Source organism: Condylura cristata, unplaced genomic scaffold (genome assembly GCF_000260355.1).
Source record: "Condylura cristata isolate star-nosed mole 26May11 unplaced genomic scaffold, ConCri1.0 scaffold00006, whole genome shotgun sequence".
Taxonomy (NCBI): Eukaryota; Metazoa; Chordata; class Mammalia; order Eulipotyphla; family Talpidae; genus Condylura; species Condylura cristata.
Window position 1 is genome coordinate 2,867,942 of NW_004567107.1, and position 23,092 is coordinate 2,891,033.

Genomic DNA, 23,092 nt, shown 5'->3' on the forward strand with positions numbered 1-23,092 from the left:
CGCAGGGCGGCCCTTCGGAAGCCCCGCGCATCTCCCGGGGCCGGCGCCCCACACCCGCGCGCACGTGTGGCGCCCTGCGCGCTCTGTGGCTGAGAACTTGGTGAATAATGCACATTCCTCTGCAGTTACCAATCCCGGGCGCTTTCTATTCTGTGAGCTGACTCTGATTAAGGCCAACTCGAGGGGTGTCTGACGAGGGATCAGGAGAACCCCGGCGCACGGCCGCACAGGTATGCGCCACGTCGGTCAGACCTACATTCCAACCCCGAGGCCGCGCGCGGCAGAGACGTGCGGCACAGGCCCGAGTCTGTGGCGGGGAACGGGGCGGCTCCAGCTCCCCCAGAGGCAGGGCCTGCAGCACCGCTTTCCCTTCACTTTCACCAGAAAGCTTGCCCTCTGGGGGGGCGGGCGGGGGACATTGTTTAAAGCCCATTTCACTGCTGGGTTGGGCGCAAATCTTTTTAGCTAAGGTTATGAGTGAAACAGACAATGTTGAAACATGTTAAAATAACAATAATCACAATAATGTGTTACTTGGCACAAAATCAGAAATCCAGATCTGTGGGAAGCAATGGGGAACCTAACCATACCAGATAATTTAATAGAAATCAGATACATTTCAATAACAATGGGAAACAGAATTTACTGAATCAATAGTGTCAGCTAACTAAATTGCAACAGGGAGACAGATACTTTCTTCCCACTGGAGCCCAGAACAATGCAGCTTAGAGTGTTCAGATCTCACACCCGACGGCCTAGAGTCAGGCCACAGCAGCGTGTCTGCACTCTGAGGAAATTGGGATTATTCCCTGAAGTTGAGGGAAGCCAAGCACCTTGCCCAAGGCCCTAACAGCGGAAGGGGCAGCGCTGGGCTCACCCAGGTGGGCCCGGCTCCTGGCCAGTGGATTTTGCAGCCCCTCCAACCTGGAATAAGTTCAAGGAGATTTAGAGTTCCGGAGATGTGCACTTTGGTTAAGTGCTTTCTGAGGAAGCCAAGCTGGACTCTTACGTTATAATTTCCAGCCTGTCCTGTAAGGACAAAATCCTGGGTTTCTTCATTCTTCGGTACATCAGAAATGGCTAAGTAATAAGATCTTGGCTTAGGTCTCCCAAAAACAGCACATAAAAATTCGAGATTGGGCTGGATGTGAGTAGTGTATGTCACAGAGACTCTCAGTCAGGGGTCATTAACTTTTCACAATTGTCCTGCCAAATTCTGGTCCACGCACAAAGTGTGTTTCTCCTGCAGCTGAGGGCCCTACCGTCAGCGTCGTGGAACCGGGTCAGAGCTCATGAGCACCTAAGCGGGCAGGTGCGGAGGGCACCCGGAGTCTCGGAGAGCCAAGTGCAAGGGTGGCGGGCGCTCTCTAGACTGGCTGCCGTTGGCTGGCAGCACTGTGTCAGGGCTGCAGATTTATTTAGTGTTGGCGTGGCTCTCTCCACCTCCGAGTGCAGTGCTGAAAATAAAATTCAGAGGAGGCCACTGGTACAAACAAGCTGAAAACGTGACGCCTGTGTTGGTGTGACTCTGGAAAGGCAACGGGCGTGGGGCTGACTGGGTGAGGCAGCAGCCTGAATTTCAAGGCTGGTCTGTGTCCTGGCAGCTTAATGCCGAGAGTTACACACTACCCGGCATTTCCTGCAGCGCTGACCGTAAGTATGAACGCTGTCCACTCACACCAGCCCAGAGATATGTGTGCAAGATGTACTTCCTATCGGGAGGTAATTTTATTTTTAAAAGCTGATGATTATTACCAATATTGTGCTCTTGAGTCTGAAATGACCTTATCCTCTTACATCCTCTTGAAATGACTAATGCTCATAAACTGTGTCCAAATCTTTTAAAAATGTTATAAAACCCTGCATCAACAGGTCTGGCAGAACACTGACTTAGCAGCAGCAAATGTTGAAAACACACTGAAGTCTACACAGCCACACAGATGCTTGTGAGACTCTGATGGCAAACAGAGAAAGGGCTTAACGTTCTTGCTAGAACCAAGGAGAGCCAGCGAGTACTCGCTCTACGCAGCCTTCAACCTAAAGTCACGAACTTAAAAGAAAGAAAGAAACGGGAAAAGCCACGCGGTCCTGTGTGCTGGGCTGCAATCTGCTTGGAAAAGGAACGGACTTTTACCGTGCACCTAAGGTGTGCCACGAATCCACGTCAAGCCTCACAACAACCCCATGAGTTTTGTGTGGTTTAAATCCATTTCGCAGATAAGAAAACTGAGGGGGAGGTCAATCTTCTGTCCAAGTTCACGTATCTAGGAAGTAGTCAAATCCAAAGTGAACTTTCCAAAATGCATGCAACTTGCAATTTAAGTAAAGTGGCTCTGAGGAGCAAAGCCCGGGACGAGCAAAGCCCGGGGGATGGGCAGGCTATTTCCCGAGTTCATGCCCACAAAGTCCGATTCCTCTGCTGCAAGCACAGTCCAGGGATCCAGTCCGTGCCTAGCTGCAGGAGAATGCAGCTTGGACACTGGACACATCAACCTATTTTTGCTGCTGTGAAAGGACACACATGCCTCTTTAGTCTCAGAAATTTCCAGTGGGATGCCACTACTTGCTGGTCAAGTGTCCCACAGGCCTGGTGACTCTGGGCGGGGCAAACCGGGGTAGAGGGGAAGCAAGTCTGTGAAGACGAGCGACAACACAGGCAGCCTGTTCCAGCCTTGTCCCACTAACTGTGGGGGCTTGGGCAAGGCCTCGCCCCTCAGAGCCTCCATTTTCTCACATGTAAAAGTGGGTGGGTGGTAGGAAACGGAGCTTTCTACTACGAAGATTGGACAAAAGGTGTGGACAGAAGTTGCTCAATAAACAGTAATAAGTGTGATTTCCAAAAGAGGAGACTCAATACCAGGTGATGGTTTATGTTCCTGCCCAAGACTTGCCGGGACTAAGTCAAGAGCTAAAATTAACAAAAGCGATATGCGAAAATGACTCCAGCAAGCACAGTCTGGGGGAGTGAAAGCAGTCTGGAGATTTTCCAAGGAAATCAATTTATTTTATTAAAGGAAAGAAATCCTAGCCATGGGGTAGAGTAGCAACTAAGGTTCAAATGTCACACAGAGTCCTAACTTTAATCCTACAGCCAAGACTTAGCAACCACAGCTTTGTGGCAAACGCCAGCTCCACACCCCACATCTTTGACGGGGCCTGTCTCAAGCACAGGACTGGATGTGTGAGCTGTGCACACACAACTGTCTTTCAGATTATGCTATTTGTTAATCCTCTTGTTATTTCCAGGGTTACAGTTCTCAGCTGGCGGCCAAACTGAACTGCCCAGAGTAAATCCACTTTCCAGAAAATCTCATTACAGCAAATTTCTACTACATTTTTATAATTAGTAAGTCAAACATAACTTTTAGGCAATTTTTCTTGGGGAGAAAATGAGTATTATTAATACGCCCATTTTTTCTTCACTAGTTTTTATTTTTAATCAAAACATACACATACATGATTAAAAATCAAGTAGTACCCAAACTCTTGTAATAAAAACAGTAGCCCCCAATTCCACCCCTTGGTTTGTGTCCCCAGAGGCAGCCTCTTTCAGATTGCTAACTAATATCCTCACGCTGTTACTTCTGGATTCATCAATTTTCCACATTATCTGCTAGCTATAGCTGAGACAAGACTCATCTCCTCAAACCTAAACCAGTGGGAAAAAATTCACAACTTTTTTAGTTAAACCAATAGTATTTACACTGTGATGTAAGTATTGTTCACTGATGTGCCAATAATATACTATTAATATTTCCCTTATTATATTACTTTGTTTATACTGGAAATATTAATTGCCTTGATTTTATTCATTTGATTTGTCTTCTATATGCCAATTACTATTACCTCCCCCAATATTTCAAACATCTGTCAAACACCTAATAGTATTTTTCCAAACTCTAAATATCTTCAGTTCTATTTATCATCGTATACCCTCATGTTGCTGGAAAATAATGTCCAGTAGTTTGTTTAAACACATATACTAAGTGCATGGCTAAGAAGTCTGGGATAGTTTGGCTGGGCATAGAATTCTACTGAAAATATTTTTTCCCACTGGACTTGGAAGGTATTTCTCTATCTTCTAGTTTCCAATATCATTGTTTAAAAATGAAATCTCATTCTGATTCTTGATCCTGAATATACAACCTGTTTTTCTCTTTGGATGTTTTTTAGGGTCTTCGAATCCTGTGGAATTCTGACATTTCACAAAGCTACGGCTCAGTGTGAGTCTTTTTTCCTGTATTATATCAGGCACTCAGAGGGCTAATCCTGAGATTGAGCTCCAGAAAACACTCTTAACTAACCCTGAATGTTTCCCTGATATTTACTGTTTCCTAAATTCTCTCCTGGATGAGCCATCAAATGGACCCTAAACCCTTGATACTGGGCACCTCTAGCCTATGTCCCATGCTTGTATGCATAAATAAATAAAAACAAATCTTTAAAAAAATAATAATGCTCATATTGTGATAGTTTTTGTTTTTACTTATCTAATAGCATACTGTTACATACAATTTCTCTGTCTCAGCATAATTTCCTGCATTGTCTTTATTTCTACCAACTTCCTTTTATCTGTAAATTTGTTTTATACTTTACCTATCACATTAGAGACTTCTCTGATGCTTAGAAAAATCTGGCTCTCTGTTCACTTTATGAGTGAGGAAGTAGGAAACTTGCACGGGAAGGGTGCCCCAACAGTAGACTTTAACATAGGAAGCTGTGGGCTCGCTTTTCCCTAAAGAGAACCCCCAAATGTTGGTACAAGTAGGGCTTTTCTCCAAGGCCATTCAATTTTTACTTTTCCCCAGAAATAATCTTTTTATGACCTCTCCGTTAAGGCCCTGGCTAGCAGGGATAGGAAGAGAGCTAGAATCTCACTGTTCAGCGTGCAGATTAAAGAGTTTACCACCTGTACTGGGCAGGTTCTCAATGATACCTCGGCTGTAGGTGAGGAGGGAGTTGGGTAAGGACGGAACTCTCCCTCTATAGGCTCCGAGCTGACTTCCTCAGTTGTAGCTACAGGCCCCACTACCACACAGCCTCTAACTTCTGGGTTCTTAAGAAGCAAACTGCCCCACTTCTAAGCAGAGTCTCTCAGAAGAGATTAAGTTCAGCTTCCTTAATTCTGCTGTATCTAATACCACTCTGACTGCCTGCCACTTTCTAGGAATGTGTTCATCTTTCTTACTCACTTATCTTTTGGGTTCCATGCATTTCCACTAGAAAAATTTTTTTATGGTCCTATCAGTAAAGCTTGGGAAGGGAATGGAAATGAAAACAGGCTTTCAAATCATATAATAAGAAACAAACAAACAAAAAACCCCACTACCCCTGCACTCTGGCCTGTACCCCAGTTCTCTATGCATAAAAAAATAAATCTTTTTTTAAAAGTTAAGTTATAAACAGATTGTTATTAAACAAAAATAGTTTGGGACAGTCTCATTAAACTTCAAGTGCTTAAATTCCATTTTTAAAAGTTTTTTAGTGTTTTTACAAATTGTCTTTGTCCCTTTCTTTTGGTTAACTTTTGAAATAAATGCGACAGAAGCTTATTTTAAATTACCAAGGCTTTTGTTTTCAACCTAAAGACTAAAAAAAGATTAGGCCATCAACAAAACAAATTCAAAACAGCAACATCATAAAAGTCTTCACTCGATCATCTTTGTAACCATGCAAATTACAGCAGCAGTCAGTAGAAAGCCGCCGAGAACGCGGTGGTGACCGCTGTATTCCTTTTACTTTCAAACACACTGATTTCGGCTTTGATACTTTTGTTAACTTTGAATGGGAAACCAAGGGTTAATTTTTTCCCTCCCTTTCTCTAAGACTAAAAGAATCTGCAAAAGCAGCAGACCAGGCCTAGGAGATCACATTACTCTGGGGGTGGGGGAAGGCGGCTGCTGGAGGGGAGTGGAGGGAGCGAAGGGAAAGAAAACAAGTCGCCTGAACCTCTCCACAGTGTGAGCCCCAGCAGGGGTTGGGGGGTACGTGGAGGACCGGTGTTTCCCCACGTTATCTCTGGCGCAGCTGAACCGGGCCAGGAAAGCAGAAACTGCCTGGCGTGAGGGCCAGGGCGTAGAACTGCACCCGGGAAGCAGACTTCTGGGTAGTTGTCACCCAGGCTGAAAGCCTGGAAATGAAACGCTGAAGGAGAGTTCTGTTTGTTTCTTGAAAACATTCAGGACCAAAGTGTTCTGTGGTTTTAAGCACACACAAAGGCCAAATGGATCCAGAAGGTTTCTTCCTACGTGTCAGAGATCCCTGCCGTCCTCAGAGAAGCAATGGCACCTCCAGAGACAAGGGACAGCTCTTCTCCCTACAGCAAGCTTCTGGCGCCCTAACCAGAGAAGTGAGACCAGTGGCCCACCTGCCCCTGAGGCCCGGTGATGTCAGGAGGGAAGAGCCACTTGAAAAGATTAGGAAGCAGAGCGCTGCTTTCCGTGAGGCCTGCAGAAGCACCCTGGGCTGCCCTCCTTCCCACCATCTCAGGAGTAACCCCAAATCCATTCAATCCCTAGGTTGTTTTCACATTCCCCAAGTGATGTTCACATTTAGGGCGACTTCACCGCAATTCTCAAACGGCAGTGAACTCCTCGACAAAGTTTAGGCCAATAACTCACATCCCCTGACTTCCTTCGATGGAAAGTGAACGGGAATCCCACACGGGCTAGTTACCGGGAGCCTCCCTCTCTTCTCTCTCGGTCTCAACCCCTAAGTTTTACATGGACACACTGCCCCAGAGTAAAGACTACATTTCCCAGACTCTCTGGCACCCAGGCTTTGCCACGTGACTAAGTTTTAGCCAGTGGTACCGGAGCAGGAATGTAGGTTTCTGGCCAGGTTCATGAAGGAATGGGCAAGGCCTCTCTCCCTCTTCCCTACTAGCCACTGCTTGCAGGGGGCAGGACAGCTGGAGGGCACAGTGGCCCTCGGGATCCTGGGCTAGAAGCTGCCTCTTAATAGCACGAGGTGGAAGTGTCTGACCCTGTGGAGTCCCCATACACTCTGAGGCTGCCGGCATCTGCCTGTGACAGGACAGAGTGGAAACACTGGGACTGCATCTTTTATAGCAGTCATTCGTCTTTGGGGGGGTAATATTAAATGAACAGTCTCCACTCACATACGTCTGAGGTTTCCCCTAATCAGCTTCCGTTCCCTTTCCACAACTTCTGGCACTGGTGTGAAGATTTAAGAAAAGAAACACATATTCTATCTCACATCTGTAAAAGAACATGCTTCCAGAAGAGAGAAGCCTCGCCACTCGACAGCGAGACGAAACGCACACCAGCTAGACAGTGAGGGAAAGGAACTCCCTGGTGGTGCAAGGGATTAAAGTCCCAGGGCCATTAAGCTATTGCCAGTCACTAACCTGAATTCCATTCCCATGAGTCCACCCCTGCCAGGGAGTGACCCCCAGGGCCCGGCAGACCTCACCTGTCTCCCCGCTGCCCTCTCAGCAATGTACTTCGTCCATCTGCCTGTTCTGCTCCCCACTCGGTCTCTGGGGAATCCTCTCACCCCCTGCACCTCTGGATGGCACCCCAGTTCTGTCTGCATAAGTAAATAAATTTTAAAACACACACACATGTGACCTCCCACATGTGCTCAACTGATTTGCTGCCAGGGACCGAGACAAGTCCACAGAGAAAGGACAGGCTTTTGGACCCATGCTGCTGAGGCCCTGGGCACCCGCCTGCAAACGTGATTCTCCATCACTACCTGGCACCACATGCAAAGTTGTCAGAGACCTACATGCTCCATAAAAACTTAGGAAATTTCTAGGAAAAAAAAGAGAGAGAGAGAGAGAGAAAACCCTCGTGACTTTGGATGAGGCAAAGATTCCTTAGGCAAAACACCCAAAGCATGACACGTAAGAGAAGCTGGGGATAGACGAACTTCCGCAAAAATTAACATTTCCAGTCTTCTAAAAGCTCTCTGAGGGCGTGAGAAGGCACGCCGCACCTGAGCGCCAGCACGCGCCCGCACAGGCAGCGCAGTCGATGGCACAGTGCATGGGCGCAGGACGGCACCCCACCTGCACAACCAGCGCCTGCCCTCAGCCCAGCCCCCTACCACGTGACTCAGCAGCTCCCCCTCGGCGGGGAGCCAGTGGATGGGGAAGTGGCGCTCACACCGAGACTGCAGCCAGTGTTTACAGGAGCCTCTGACTGGAACAACTCAGATGTTTTGGTGGTAATAGCTGGCGACAGGTGAACAACAGGAGAACAGAAAATCACACCCCGGCCCCTGCGCACGGCCTGCCCAGCACGGGGCGTGGACGGTGCGGATCACGGGGACAGCGCGGACGGGTCAACGCAGCGTGGCTCAGAGGCCCTGCTCGGTCTGATCCCACATTCCACGACACACCTGCTTTCCTGCGATCGGGGGTCTGGCCCCCGCCCAACGCAGGGCATCGGCACGTTTTTCCGACAGCGTGTCCGTGCCCCGTGCGTGTGCACGTTTCGGGGAGACTATGCTGGCCCACACTTACCCGGCGACAATGGTGCAAACGTCATTTTTATGCGCTCTGGGAAACCAAATAACGTGTGGCCTGCTTCGCTGCCGCACTTAGGTTACGGAAGGGGTCTGCCCTGAGCCAGGGTGTGAGATTCTGTAACAGGCCAAATCTAAGGCCAGAGAGTCGGAAGAGCACGCCGTGCCGGCTCCCGCGGGGCAGTGGTGTCCGAATGCAGTGTCGGGCACTACAAGGGCGCGCCTGTACTTCCCATAGTGCCAATGAGAAGAGTCTCCCTCTCTCAAGGCCCCACTACCAGGGGAACCCACTGCCCAGCTTGGGCTCCTGTGCGTGGTGCCGTCCGAGTGGCCTGACTGGCGGGCGGGACGCGAGTGGCACTAAAGGAGGGCTGTGCCGTCGGCCCCTACGGCCCGACGGGACCCAGATGGACGCAGCTCAGGAGTGCGGCCGGCACGAGCATGCAGCCTCGCCACAGCGCCACGGCCTCCCCGGCCTCCAACCCGTGCAGCGCCAGGGCGGCTGTGCGCAGAGGCGGGCAGCTCTGAGCGACAGAAGCCCTGTGGGCCATAGGGCCCTGGGTTCCAGCAGGCTCTGGAGCGAGACCAGGGCAGCACTGTCCCGTTCTGAGCCTGACCCGCCTGAGAAATGAAAGTCGGACCAGAGGGCGACAATCTTGAAGGGAAGTTTGCTGACGTACAAATGCCAGCCTGTGCCCAAAGACTGGCTCCCCGATCGTGTCCGTGCCCACAGTCCACTGGCACGTCGCAGATGGGTCTGGGGCCTCTGGGCCACAGGACGAGGGGCTCCTGCACACCACACCAAGCCGGCGACGGTCAGCCCTGGCTGGCCGCGACCGGGAACCCTGGCACCCTCAGTGCTTCCAGGCAAGCTGGCCGGAGAGCCCTAGGGGGCGGAGGCCAGGGCCCTGGGTCCCTTTCACCAGGGAGTTGCTCTAGAAGGGGGCATGGGGGGTTATCTGGTGTTTCCTGAGGGCTGAAAGCACCGTTAACTCCTCTGTTTTCCACTATTTCAAGTGACAAAAGTGTTTTGACTTCTGCACACAAGCTCCTGGACGTGCCGAGGGTCTGAATCTCTGACTTCAGGTTCTCCACAAGCCCCAGAAGGAGAACTGGCGATGTTCACTCTCTACGGAAATAGCAGCTTCATGTGCCCTTTGACCCCGCAGTTCTATTTTAGAGGATTTACGCTACAGACTCGGTCACACACACACACACACGCGTGCGCATCGCATTGTTCAAGCAAACACATTTGTCCCTAAGTTAAACAAACCCTGGTAGCCTTCAAAATGGGGCACATCACCCCTGGATGGGGGTACATGAAGCTGTCCAAGAAGTATGCAAGTATTTACTCATCCTCAATTCCCTACACAACCTCTTCTAAGGCTGAGCACGCCTCTGCCTGCTCTCTCCTCAGGCCCCCTTCAGAGTTCCCTTGCCAGGCACTGTCCTGGCAAGGAGAGCCCCTCCTGTAGTTCCCGTGCTGTGAAAACTCCCGGTCACAAGCCACGGGACAGCCTGCGGACAGGCTGCTTCAGGGGGCAGTCTTCTTGGAAAACAAAGGAACCGTCACGAAGAAGTGAAGACTATACCTGCAGGCACTGGTCAGTGCTGTGTGAGAAGGGCCCGGAGCTACCTGTGGTCTAGCTACCTGTGGCCCCAGGCTCCGGCCACGGCAGATGGGGCGGAGACTCCTGCCCCCCAGGGCGGGCACCTGGGGGGAACAGACACAGAGCAGAGGCACCCACCGTGAGGCAGGCACCCCGGGAGTGAAGGAGTGGGGGCGGGCTGCCTGTCCTGCCTGGCGCCGTGTCCTGCAAGGAGCTGGCTCTTGGCACTGGCTGATGGTTCGCGTCTCACGCCGCTTTACCATTCTGGCTCCCGACGTGACGTGACGGGTTTGTCTTCCTGACCAGTCTGGCTACAGTTATCATCATTTTTCTTCTCAAAAACCTGGCTTTGGTTTTATGGATTTCTGTGTGTTTTTTGTTTTCTGCATCGCTGACATTCGCACCAGTCTTTTTTCTGTTTAATTTGGCTTTCACCAGCCTTCACTTCTCTGGTTTCTTAAGGTGAGAGCCAAGATCATTTATTTGACATCTTGATTCTGGCTTCATATATGAATTTAGTGTTAATGTATTTGTCTCACCAATCCACTTAACAGTCAAACTTTTGAAAACCAAGAAAAACAAACCAAAAAAATTCTTAAAAAAGAGGGAAAACAATCTGCATGGTAGTAGATCACTCATCTAGAAGTGAAGGAGGCCAGCAGGAAGTGGACCGACTTTCCCAAGGGGGATAAAAACAGAAGCAGCAAACCCAGACCGTAGGGCCACCAAAGTGTCCTTCAGGAATAGCGAGCACCCCAAGAATAAGGGCGTTGGGCCTGAGGGGTGCTCTGGATTCATACCCTGATACATGACCGGAAAGACCGTGCAAAGCATAAAGACAGCTGCTGTCTAATCACCCAGCCTCCCCTCACCCTCCTGTTCCTAAAGAGTCCCACAGCCTGAGGGAAGTGGGACTGGCAGAAACGTGGAAGGCTCCCAGGCCGCCTTCGTCCAGAAAACAAGCAGGTTTCCGGGTAGGGGTGATGGGGCGTGCCTCCCCGTGTTTTAGCTGTTCCACAGTGCGCAAGAGTTTGGGGCTCACTATGGAGTTGCCATGGACTCTCAGAGACTGTAAGCCCACCGTTATATCTGGTATTTGGGCCCACGTTTTCTGCCTGTTACTCTCCGACCTGCTCTAATCCAGTCAGACACTTGGCAACTTCAGATGCTCTTAACGGGAGTCTGTCACGGAGCCCGCTGCAAGCAGCCACTTAGTGATAATCACGAATGCACCTTTGTCAGCCCCACCGTGAAATGTGCGCTCTGCCTTTTATTCACCATGTCTGCAAAGTAAATCAAGTTGCCTTCTGAGCATCAGGACATCCACGTTTCTATAAATGTGCAGAGTAAAGTGTTTTTAAAATACAACCTCAGCCAGTCCAGACTCGGGGTACAGTATAGTGACATCCAGCAGGTGAAGTCCCGGGGCGGACACACCTACGTGTTTGCAGTAACAAGTGAGCAGTAGCTTGGTGATCACAACAACGACAATCAAAGTGGACTCGTCGGAGCAAGAATAAAAAGCTGACCACTTATCGACTGGGAGTTCCTGGAAGTCGTACCAATTGTGAACTGAAGAAATGACATTCCAAGGACAGGAGAGGAGAAAAGGGAGCTGACAAAGAAAGGCCTCTGGTCTGCTCTCTGGGTGCCACGCCTGGGCCTGAGGACAGGGCGCGGTGACCAGGACCGAGCTCTGCGCCTGGACCATGCGGGCACCTGGACCATGTGGGCAGTCCTGGGAGTGGAACATATCCTGTGTTCTTCTATTTGCCAAAAGCTCCTGTGTGGACAGCGGAGTCACTGCCAGGCACAAGCCATAAAGGTTCTGGCAGCAAAGATTTAACTGTTAACCAGCAGGTTGTTGAACTGCGGTACTGGACTGGAGAGTGCAGTCCCGGAACGCCCGCTGGGAGGGCCGCTGGCTGCGCGCCAGGGCACGGTTCGCCACTCACACCTCGTCCGCTCACGCCCTCGTCCGCTCACACACTCACCCGCTCTCTCGGTTTCTGCCGACATCTACTACGCAGCAGCTGATACCATGCGGACTGCTGAGATTTGCTTAAGGTCAAGACAGGCCTGGTCCCTGTGTAAGGGAGCCCAGGAGGGAAGGGATATTGAACAAGCATCACACTAGGGAATGTATGAGTATAAGCAAAGTTCTCCAAAGGCAAGAACATGACGGTTTATATAAAAAGCTCTTAATGAGTTATAGTTTTTTAAGTTGCAATTTTATAAAAAGTTTTCATTAACAATTTAAGTCATACAAGCTTGTTTCTGAAGCCACAGTAGAGACTAATATCTTATTTTGTATTTTTTTAAATCTTGATATTGTGGTGTTATACCTAAAACAGAAACCTGTATTCCACTTGGAAGTAGAATGGTTACTAATTAGCCCACTGCTGGCTTTTTTTGTGAAGAATTTTTCATGTTTACAAAGTGAAAAACTCTCACTCTTTCTATCTGTTTTCAGTCTAGATTTCTAGACATGAGAGTCCCTTAAGGGGGAAGATACCTAAACAACGAGAATTTGGCCAGTTTTACAAAACAAAGGCACCAAATGCAATTTCTAAACTACTGAATATGTTCATCAATGTATCTTCTCTGGACACAATCCATTCGTGACTATTACAACTAAGGAAAATTTTCTGATCTGTCGTGCTCACGCACTTACGATATCGTTGGGAAAACATTTGTAAGAGAGCACAGGGCAGCTACGAGGAACAGGCTATTCTGAAACCATTTCCAGGGACAGGGTTTGTTTAAACAAACGTATTAAGTGAAACCAGCTGCACAAGCGTCAGTGCCATCGGAGCGGGATTCCAAACCCACCCGCTTCATCTGCTGGTGACTACGCTTCTGACACAGGACAGCCCTCCGTGGCCCCAGTTAGCCCAACCAGCTGGTCTTCCTGCCACCGATCAACTGAGGTGCTGAAGAATGTGGTGAGAGCTGCTCTTTTTGAGCACCAGGGCAGAGCACCTGCAGCCAGGAACAACCCGCACCTTTGACAGAGGGCCGCCCGAACGATGCTTCCACACAGAGGGCTCACAACTCCACTAACCAGCAAGAGGCTCGATCTGAAAACTAAAACAGCGCTCAGAGAAACGGAGCCTGCATCATAACTAAGGACTCGGCATTTAAAATAATTTTCCTTAATTTATAACCAAAACACAAGGTTAGAAGCTTGGTCATTTGAAGACTTCTTTATGGCAACATATCTGGGTGACCCATACTGAAGTCACGTGGTCACTGGTTTTGAAAAAGCATTTCCCAATGTATCACCAGTATAGCCAGCAGGGACTGTAATCAAAACAATGCAGTTGAGAAATGCAGCCATTAATCATTTTATTTTGGAGACCAATTAGGGGCTGATGAAGGAAGAAAAAACAGTGATTCATTTGTTTTGATGAAATCTGGCCTTCAAAAGATAGAACAAGCCAGGAAACACACACATTTTTATGGCCTAAGGTATCTTAAACTTGGCCTTTAAAAGACGATTCTGACTAAGCTCATGAACAAATGAACAAAATAAATCAGCTAGTTCATAAAGCAGTCTTTTGACGATGACATATTCTGCGAACTTTATGATTTTAAGCCCACAGGTAAAAAGAAAGACCTTAGAGCAGACATAAACTCTGCAAGTTGAAGCACTGACATCAACAGAGAGTAATATGCCACGATCCCATGTCATCCGCAGGGCAGTGCTGACTGAGGTTTGAGGCCACATTCGTTAGCTGGGTTTGCCTGCATCTAAAAAGCAGGTGAGGTCTAGGACTAAAATTCAGATCAAAAAGAGGCCATTCGCAATGCAGCGTGTATGGATTCCAGTTGTTTCTCTGAAGAGATAGCTTCACATTTCTAAAATGCATAGAGAAGACACAGGCAACAATGTCCTTAAAAGCATCAAGAAACTCGGTGACAGGAAACCCAATGAAGTGGGCGTCCCCAGGGTCAGACATCACGAATACATAGGGGAAGGCGGAGGGGAGCTGCTGAGCACCTGGAGGAGGGGGTGGGGAGCAAAACAGATGGGGAAGACGCACCCACACCAAAGGAACACTGGAAAGAAAGTTCAGGGTGATTCTAGGTGACCAACCAGGCAATGGATTTTGGTCTCTGCTATGGGGCAAGGTGGTCGCGAGGGAGAGTGTCGGGCTGGAAGCCACGGAGCAGCATGTGGTCCGCTCCTGGGACTCGACCACTTTCTGATTTCACGGCCACAGACAAGTCATTAACCTATGCCCTTTACCCACAGGGTCGGGACAGTGTCGGGCTCGTCACTCACCTGTAACGAGACAACAGCAAAAGGCTGATTCCCTTAAGTATAAAACACATGGAAAGAAGCATACCTGAAACCCCCTTCTGCTCTCCCAGTTAGTACTTCCAGGCCCAGAACTCATTTGACATGGCTACAACTGTCATGGAGGCCTGGGGGGCCAAGGAACTCTTGGCAGACTAATAGGGGCAAGAAGGGGCTGAAAGGAGCTGCAAAGAAAAAGAATCACGATGACAAGCAGCAGAACGAAAGCCGACTCGTCCCGGCCGCAGGAGCTGCCCTCTGGTTGCTGTGGCCGTAGCTACCCTGGGGGAGGGACAGAGGACGGCTCTCCATTTCCAAGGGAAGAGAGAACGGCTCTCTATTTCCAAAGGGAGAGAGGACGGCTCTACGGCTCTCCCTTTGAGCAATGGTTCAAAAGAAAGGCGGTCAGGGAGAAGGGAACACAAAGCCTGCGTACGGAGAAGCGAGCGCGAATTCCCAGAGGCTGCCAGTCTCCAGGCTGAGCGCTCTGGTGAAAACGTGGACACTGAGCTCCGAAGTAAACCCGGGGCCCCGTGTCTCCTGGAGGGAGATGCTATCCTGGTTCCAAGCGCATTTCTTACTTCCATTCAGAAAGACAGATGATTCGGTTTGAGTCCAAGATCAGCTCAAATGAATACACCTCTCTGGGTCTTTCTAATGTCTTCTCAAATTTTAAACCCTCTTTCTTGGGGTCATTTCCCTTCCTGAAATATAACATCCTTGGGCATGAAGTATAGTCGCAGTGGTAAATTCCCTTTGTCTTCATTTATCAGGGCATGTCTGAATATCATTCTCGTTCTTGAAAGTTTCGCCGCTCTAAGTTGACTGCTATTTTTTCTGCCGCTTTTGGACTCTACCATGTCTTCCGAGAAGCCCTTCTACAAGAGATTCAGCTTCCACTGTACGAAAGTCAGTTTTCATTCTAATTGGGTAATCTGTCCTTTCTTTCAGAATCTTTTCTGGCTTTGATGTTCTACAGTTTCCCTGGTTTTCTTTCTGCTTATTTCCTTTTAAGGGTTTTGGGATTTGATGACCTTCCTGAAGCTGACGATCAGCCTTCTGGGATCCTATGCTCAGAGGATATGTCTACCCAGGGCCTAAGAACCATATCCTGGATCTCTAGCTAGAGTCCAGATTCCCGTCCTAATCAGCACCACACCCGTATTCAGGGTTTACACCGTCCTCTTCCCCAACTCTGCTCGAAAAGCAGATGCACCAGCAGTGTGTCCACAGGCCAAAGGTGTTCTCAGTTGGCACATCTGGGAGTGTGTGCAATGCTGATATATGCAGGCTGGAAGGTCTCTGTGTGTGTGGAGCTCCTCACCACATGCATAAATCTAGGAGTAAAGGAAGAGCACTGGGCCACAGCCCAGGGTCTCGTCCAGTCTCTTCTGCCATGTCAGTGTAGACCTTTGCGGAGCTTGAGAACTCTAAAGCTAAGCCTGGCTCTCTACATAGATATGAAGGTGTATTGTCAAGGCAGAAATATAGAACATAAGTGTAAAAGCCTGTTATACTTGTGACTTAAATATTCAGACATGCTCTGTGGCTGTTGATACTGCTGTGCTAGTCTCCACTAGGCACAGGGAAGTGTGCTTGCTTACCGCAAACAGCCTCACCACTGTCTCCTGCCGCACGGCTTCTTCTCCACTCCCCACAGCATTTTCTTCCAGCACTCCAATTAGGCCTAAGTTGGACCTTCTTGCAATAACTTGGGATTTTAACCTCTGCATTTTCCATCTTGTCTGTCTATCCTATAGTCTGTTACTTGTTCAGATTTATCTTTCAACATCACTGGGCTTTTTCTCTTATCAGGGGTATCTCTTTTGATATTTATTCTCTCCTTAATGTATTTCAAAAATGATGCTTTTCACTGTTATACATACTTGGTTTTTTTTTTTTAAAAAAACTGGTTATTTTTGATGGCATCTTTTTCTTTACTTGTGTCTTCGATTCCTTCCTTTGTCTCCTCAAGAGTACTAGATGAAATTTATTCCATCTCCAATATTTTCAGTATCTGAAATCTTTAAAGGTGAGGGTTTACTCTTGTTTCAACTGACTCCTGACTCCTGTATTCTGTATTTTTCTGCGTGCTCCAAGTGGGAGAAGGAGGATCTGTCTTCTTTTGTGGTGTACTCACATTGGTCGGAATGATCTACGGGAACGCTGAGTCCAGAAAAGACTTCACTTTGCTCTGCCAAGTGCCTAGGTCCACTTCAAATCAATCCAGCTTGAAGTTATTGGGGGTCACACACACAATATAAAATCAGTTTTCCAAATGGACGCTAAGCAGGAACCACAGGTTCTCCTGTGTCTTTCCCCTAACGCCCTTTGCCCTACACCCAAATCCTGAGGTGAAATGTTGTCTCCTTGCTGCTTGATCCATGTAGATATTTCTCCTCTCTGCTACCTTTTGTCAAGAGGAGTGCCAGCCTCTCTTGTCTTGGCTTTACAAGAAATGGTCCTGGAGCACTGACCCCTTTCTTCAAAGCTGCCCAGATACGCGACTCCCTGCACTGCACAGCTTGCGGGCAGAGGGACCCTCTGTGCACCAGTGTGTGTGACACAATGAGAAAGACATGTGACTTCTGCAGTACTCTAATCAGGAACGTGTCACTTGAATCTAAACATACGTAAATATCACACAAACCCAAACTGAAGTAAAGCCTGTGAGGTTACCAGGCTCCATTCTTTAACAAATATCAGTGTTACGTGAGCAACACAAAGGAGCTGTTCTAGATTACAGGAGATTATAGAACACAACGAATTCATGCAAGCCAAGACGGTGGGCCGAATCCTACACGGGCTGGGGCGTGACTGGGACAACTGAGAGAACTGAAGAATGGTCTAGAGATTAAATAAAATTGTTGCTGTCAAACGTAAAGTTCCCAAAGTTGTTACCTATACTGTACTAGGAGAATATCCTTGCTCTAAGGAAACGCAAGGACAGCAACAGGGCAGGAAGGGACAAAACGTTACATCCTAGTTGCAACTGAGAAACAAACCCAGAGGAAACAAACTCGGGCACTCAAACTCGGGGAATTATGAAAACACATTTAAAGTGGCAAACTGCTACAAACTGATAAATCTAGTGACAGTCTTGCAAATTTCTGTAAGTTTGGAAATTTTCCCAAAATACAAAGTAAAAATAGGGACATCACACTTGGGCCAGTGCCGGGCACGCAGCACAGACAGACACACGTGGGTGTGCACATGAAACCCGCTGACCCGTGAGCACCCTGAGAGTCCATGTTACCTGAGATTCTGCTGAGGGGCCGGTGAAGAAATAACAGAGCCTCATACCAGCAAGGACAGAAAACCACATGAGAACATCCTTCCCATCCTAACAAGAAAAAGCTAGGTCACCTATCAAACCTCCATTTGTCTTAGCTTTTCTTGAGCTAATTCAAGAGCTGAGGTCACAAGGTAAGCAAGTGAGCTGCGTTCTGCACAGTGTCATGTCCCCGAGGAGCTAAGACACGTGAACCGTGTGACCTTTCGGAGCACGGGAGAAAGAGGTGGGTGCCATAAAGTCAGTCAGGAAAGAACAGCCAAAATTTTAACGAGTTCTCACAAGTCAAGAAGGCCGGGTTGCGGCGGAGGCCCAGACACGAGGGCTGTCTAAACTCTCACGAGCTCTTCCCCGCAGGTTGTCGGCAGCCAGCAGGTGCTGGTGAGAGCCTGGGAGCAGAGCAGACTGCAGAGCGCCCCTCAACACTGGGGCGAAAGTGTGACCACTTCCAGGATCCTCTCTCAGACCAGGCAAAGCCCTGTGCACTGGGGGAGGGCAAGAGACCCCCGGCCCCCGGGACCCAGGCAAAGACCTGCAGCTTCTGGCGGGGGGACAGAAACCGGGGTCCATGCGCTGGATCATCCTGTGTGGACAGGAGTGTGAATCTGCGCCCCAGGGAGGCAGGAACAGGGGAGTCTCTCCCACCCAAGAGCACCCCACCCACCACGTGCAGGGGTGAGGCGCGCAGCCGTGCTAAGAGGAAGCTCCCGGGACCAAGAAGCTCCCTGTTCCCGCAGCAAGAGCCTGACTCTACGAAGAAAGCAAGAGCAAGCCACCGCCAGTAACAGACGTGGCTAAAAGGGCTGGAGAGGCAGGTAAGTACACGCAGGGAAAAAGAATCAGTACGTGAGACAGGCAGAGGCAGATGAAGAGTTGGTGAGACAAGTCAGAACAAGGAACACGGCCGGCTAGGGAGGAACGCGACACACCGACAGGGGGCCCCCTGGCACCCCTGGTGTGTATGCACCTGCTAACAGGACTTCGGGGTACAAAAATAATAAAAACAGACGAGGAATTGAGTCTTATTTTGACCAGTCGTTTCTTCCTTTTCCCTAAAGCACTATTGGTCCAAATTATTGTCACTTACTAAATTACTATGTGATAACTAGCTTTTAAAGCTAATGACTCCTTTCAAAATAAGCCATATTTTTACTGCATGACTGTTTGCGTTGGCAAAGTCACTCAAATGCCCTTCCATGACAAGCGGGCAGAATGCGTACCGCACCAGCGGAGGGGGCGGTGAGGGAGGAGGGCCGCACCCAGAGGGCGGAGAAGGCCCAGCCCTTCCATGACAGCGGGGTGCGGGGGGCCGTCACGGCCACGCAGCGCGCCGTCACTTCCCTGCCGGAGCGCCGAGGATGGACATGCCCAGCCGCAGGGGCGGTCGGGAGCCAGGAGCCAGAAGGCACGTGGAACCGGGTACACTGGACATAAAGAGGAGTCAACCGACCGGTCCTTCCTGGAGGCGCCACGGGTTAGTGCACAGGACTGCGTGGCCGGCTGCAGGCCCCGGCCGGGGAGTGACCCCCGTGGCATGCACTCTCCTGGCTCCCCGCTGCCCCCTCCACAGTGGACTTCGTCCATCTGCCTGTTCTGCTCCCCACTCTGTCTCTGGTGACTCCTCTCACCCCCTGCATCTCTGGCCCGAACCCCGGTTCTGTATATATAAATAAATCTTAAAAAAAAAAAGAGTAGTAGTCAACTAACACAGTGGCCAAGAGGGCCTTGTGCTCTTCCTCATTCTCTACCTGTCCACCGGCACGATTAGTTACGGGACCAAACGGACTGGCAAAGCTGCCCTTACATATCCTGCGGAGGTGTCCACCTGTCCCCAGGCCCGTCCTCTGAGCGCGTCCTTGCCCCACTCACACCAAGCCAGGACTGCCCCATCCAGAGCCCACCAGGACCGGTGCCTGACGCCCAGGGCCGAGGAGTGCAAACGCGGAAGGAACCAGGAACCTGGAAGAGCCTCCCCTGCACCCCAAAGATGTGGTTCAGACCACGGGCGAGAGAGCTCACGGCCCTACAGGCACCCACGGCCGCCGCCACGCAACGCACACTGGCCCACGGAGAGGCCGCACCCACGGAGAAACCCGCGGAAGGCTGTGAACGGGCTGCAGCTGGGGCCAGGCCTCGGCACCCCGCACAGCCCGCTGAGGGCCAGTTCCGGGAAGAGGGCTCTCTGCCCCGGCCTCGTGGTGCCCCTCGACACCCCCGTCGACTGAGTCTGGTGTTCAGCCCGCAGACAGGAGAGGGCACGGAATCCTAGCCCAGGCCACAAGGCAGGGCCAAGCACAGATTCGCAGCTGAGGGCCGACGCACTGCCAGCTGACACATGGAGGCAGGGGTGAGGCCGACAGGTGGTGCGTCTGAGAGGGAAATAATGGGGCTTTGGCCCCAGCTCCTAACTGCAGCTCTGGGAGTCACCCCGCAGGATGCCAGCTCGCACGCTCGGCACAGGGTGGCCGCAGAATCCAAAGAGGCAGGGCACGGCACTCGCGCCGGCCGAGCTCTGTGGTGAGAGGGAGCGCTGGCCTCCCTTCCTGCCCGCTGGCCGCGAAGCACGCCCAGGGAAGGCTAACCCGGGGGTCTCCTGGGCCTGGTGGTGGCTAACCCGGGGGTCTCCTGGACCTGGTGGAGGCAAAAAAGAAAACACAAGGTCGCCAGCCACCGCTGAGGAACACAGGCACCCAGGCCAGGAGGCGCAAGCACAGCCCAGGGCCCTCCTCACCCCACAAGATCTCATAAGCCCCAGCGCGCCCAGATGTCCCTTAATGGGAAGGAGTAGGGGAGCTGCATCGGGACAGACGCAGGACGTCCCCGAAAGTTAATACTTAAGCAGAAGCATAGGGGCCTTATTAACTGGCTGACTGCAATGCCTCCTTTTACGTCTCCCCACTGCAAGATGGCACTTTACGAGGAAGCTACATGGTGATTTCTAAGGCATAACCTCTCTGCAGGAGGTAAACCTGTGACCCTGCTGTATCACCATGTCTTAAAAGGGGAAGCAGCACACCCACACAACTTGCATATGTATCCCAGCCCCCATGCCACTGCGAGGTCAGCATGCCACTGAGCCGTGTGCCAAGCAGCCATGGCAGTCTGCTGGCCGGGAGGCCTCTGAATGTGCCAGGCCTTTCCAGTGTGAGGTATGTACACTTCAGAGTTCACTGAGGTAGCACTGAAGAATCCAAAAGAAGCTGGCCAGGCGCTACACCCTTCCTTTGCACTGGACACCCCCTTCTGAGGCTCTGTCTCGCCGTGGGGATGTTCACGCAAACGTGCACATGTCCAAGAGTCCAGACTGTTCGTCTTAAATTCACTCCTTAAAAGACGTCCCTGTCATTCCCCCAATTTTAGGGAAGAACTTTAATTCCTTCCTGGGTAAACATAAATTCCAACAAGCATCTTTAAATCACAGCTATTTCAATCCAGAGGTAAACTACTGCTCAGCCACTCTGCATTTCGGGGTGTATCTTTTGCCCCCCCATCTTCAACCACCAGCCCCGGGAGGAGCCGAAGGCGCCCCCAGGCCTGGCGGCCAAGCAGCAGCTCTTGGCGCGGGGCTTCACCTGGGGGAGCGGAGTGCAGGGGCCGCCTGGGACACCCCACCTTCTCTGAAAGGCTCACGCCGAAGCGTCCTGACCATGGGGACCTGCGCGTGGAGTGCCTGCGGGTGGCAGGTGGACTGACTGGGCTGGGCTCTGTGTCCCTGGTGCATGTGGGGAGGGAGCAGGTGTTGAGTTGCTAAACCTTGCTGAGGGTACCAGGTTATCCTCTGGACAGCTTGTTACTGGCTTGAAAGCTTTCATAATCAAGTTCGGAGACTCACAGGCACTCTGATAAACACAGTCTGCGCTCAGCACCCTCGGTGAGGAAGCTCCATGGCGGCCTGGGGAGCCACGAGCCGCCTCAGCGCGGACGGCCAGGCCACACGCGGCCACTAGCAGCCCCCAGGGCCGGTGCCCTCTGTCTCCTGTCTCAGTAACCGGGAGGTGGGTCCCGTTACGCCACTTGTGCCTCCAGGAGTCGGCGACAGCTTCAGAGGACAACCCAGTGGCTGTGTTAGGAGCGAGTCAGGAGAGAGCCAGGACTGACATCCAGGTAGACAGCTCCAGAGTCTACACGCCACACTCGTGTCTTCCAAGTGGGGGCGGGACTCAAGCTTGGCCATGAAGAACACTAGTGAAGACACAGCCACAGTTCTAAAGGTGAAAACAGAAAATGCCATGGCGCTCATAAAGGAGCCGGCGTGCAGACTCTCTTCAGAAACAGACACCTCATCAGAAGAGCGCGCGCTCCTCGTACGGTCACAGCATCTGAAAGCCACTGCACCGTCTGTATTTTTCTGCATTATCTGTATCGTTCTACTCTTTCATTTCCTGTCCAAAAACCTCTGTTTGGAGCAGGCGGGGAAAAGGCAGTGCACACTTACAGGGTCAAGGGGAGACATCCCGCTGGGAATTCTCAAAACTCAGAAGAAGCTGAAATAACGTGGCCAACTTGCTATATAAATAGACATTCTCAGGTAGGAATTTGGATACTCCCCTTGGCATCTGATGTTAAGGTGTTAACTCAATTCTGTTAAGATGCCACTTTCAAACTGAAGCTGAAAAGTAGCTATAAATATGGTCAGTGTAAAATGAAATGAGATCACCCTCCTCGGCTGATTCTTCTCCACTGAAACTCCCAAAGCATGTCAACGTGACTTAAGCTCAAGAATGGCCCAGAAGTATACTGGCATTCCCCTGAACGTCCAAAGGCAGCCGGGGAGGGGGGCGGGGTGACCCCACGCTGGGCAAGTGAGAAGGGAAGGAACATTGAGAAAAATGCTTCTTCCCTCCCAAACCAAGCACCCAACTGGATGCCCTAGTCAAAAAGGTTAGCCGGGGAAAACCGCCATTCCGCATGGGTGTGCGGCCCACCGTTAAAGGAAGGGTTTTTCCTGTGCATCCGTCTCCCCGCTACCAGATGAAGTCAGAGTTCTTCCCATGTAGCTGTGTCTTTAAATTCACGGCTATTTTTCATTCCAAGTTTCTGTTTGAGGCCGTTCCTGCTCTCTGGGGATCGCGCTGACTCACTGCATCTCAGAGTGACGCAAGTGAGTTCCTCTCCTCTGCACAGCGCCGGGGCAGGCCTGAGTCCAGGCAGGGCTGCCCACGAAGCCAAGCATCAGCCAGGCCCCACTCGCAGGGGCCGCGGGGCCGGCAGGTGAGGAGAAGGCCCTCCCCGGCCTGGGACTGGCTTCAGCTGGTGAAACAGCTTGCCTGTGTTTTCTGGATCTTTTCTGAATCTGCCCAACCTCCTATTTGTCCACCTTCACGGCCCACAGGGAGTACAATTGACGTCCCTGGACTTACTTGCTCATGTGCTAAGGAAAGAACAGGAACCAGA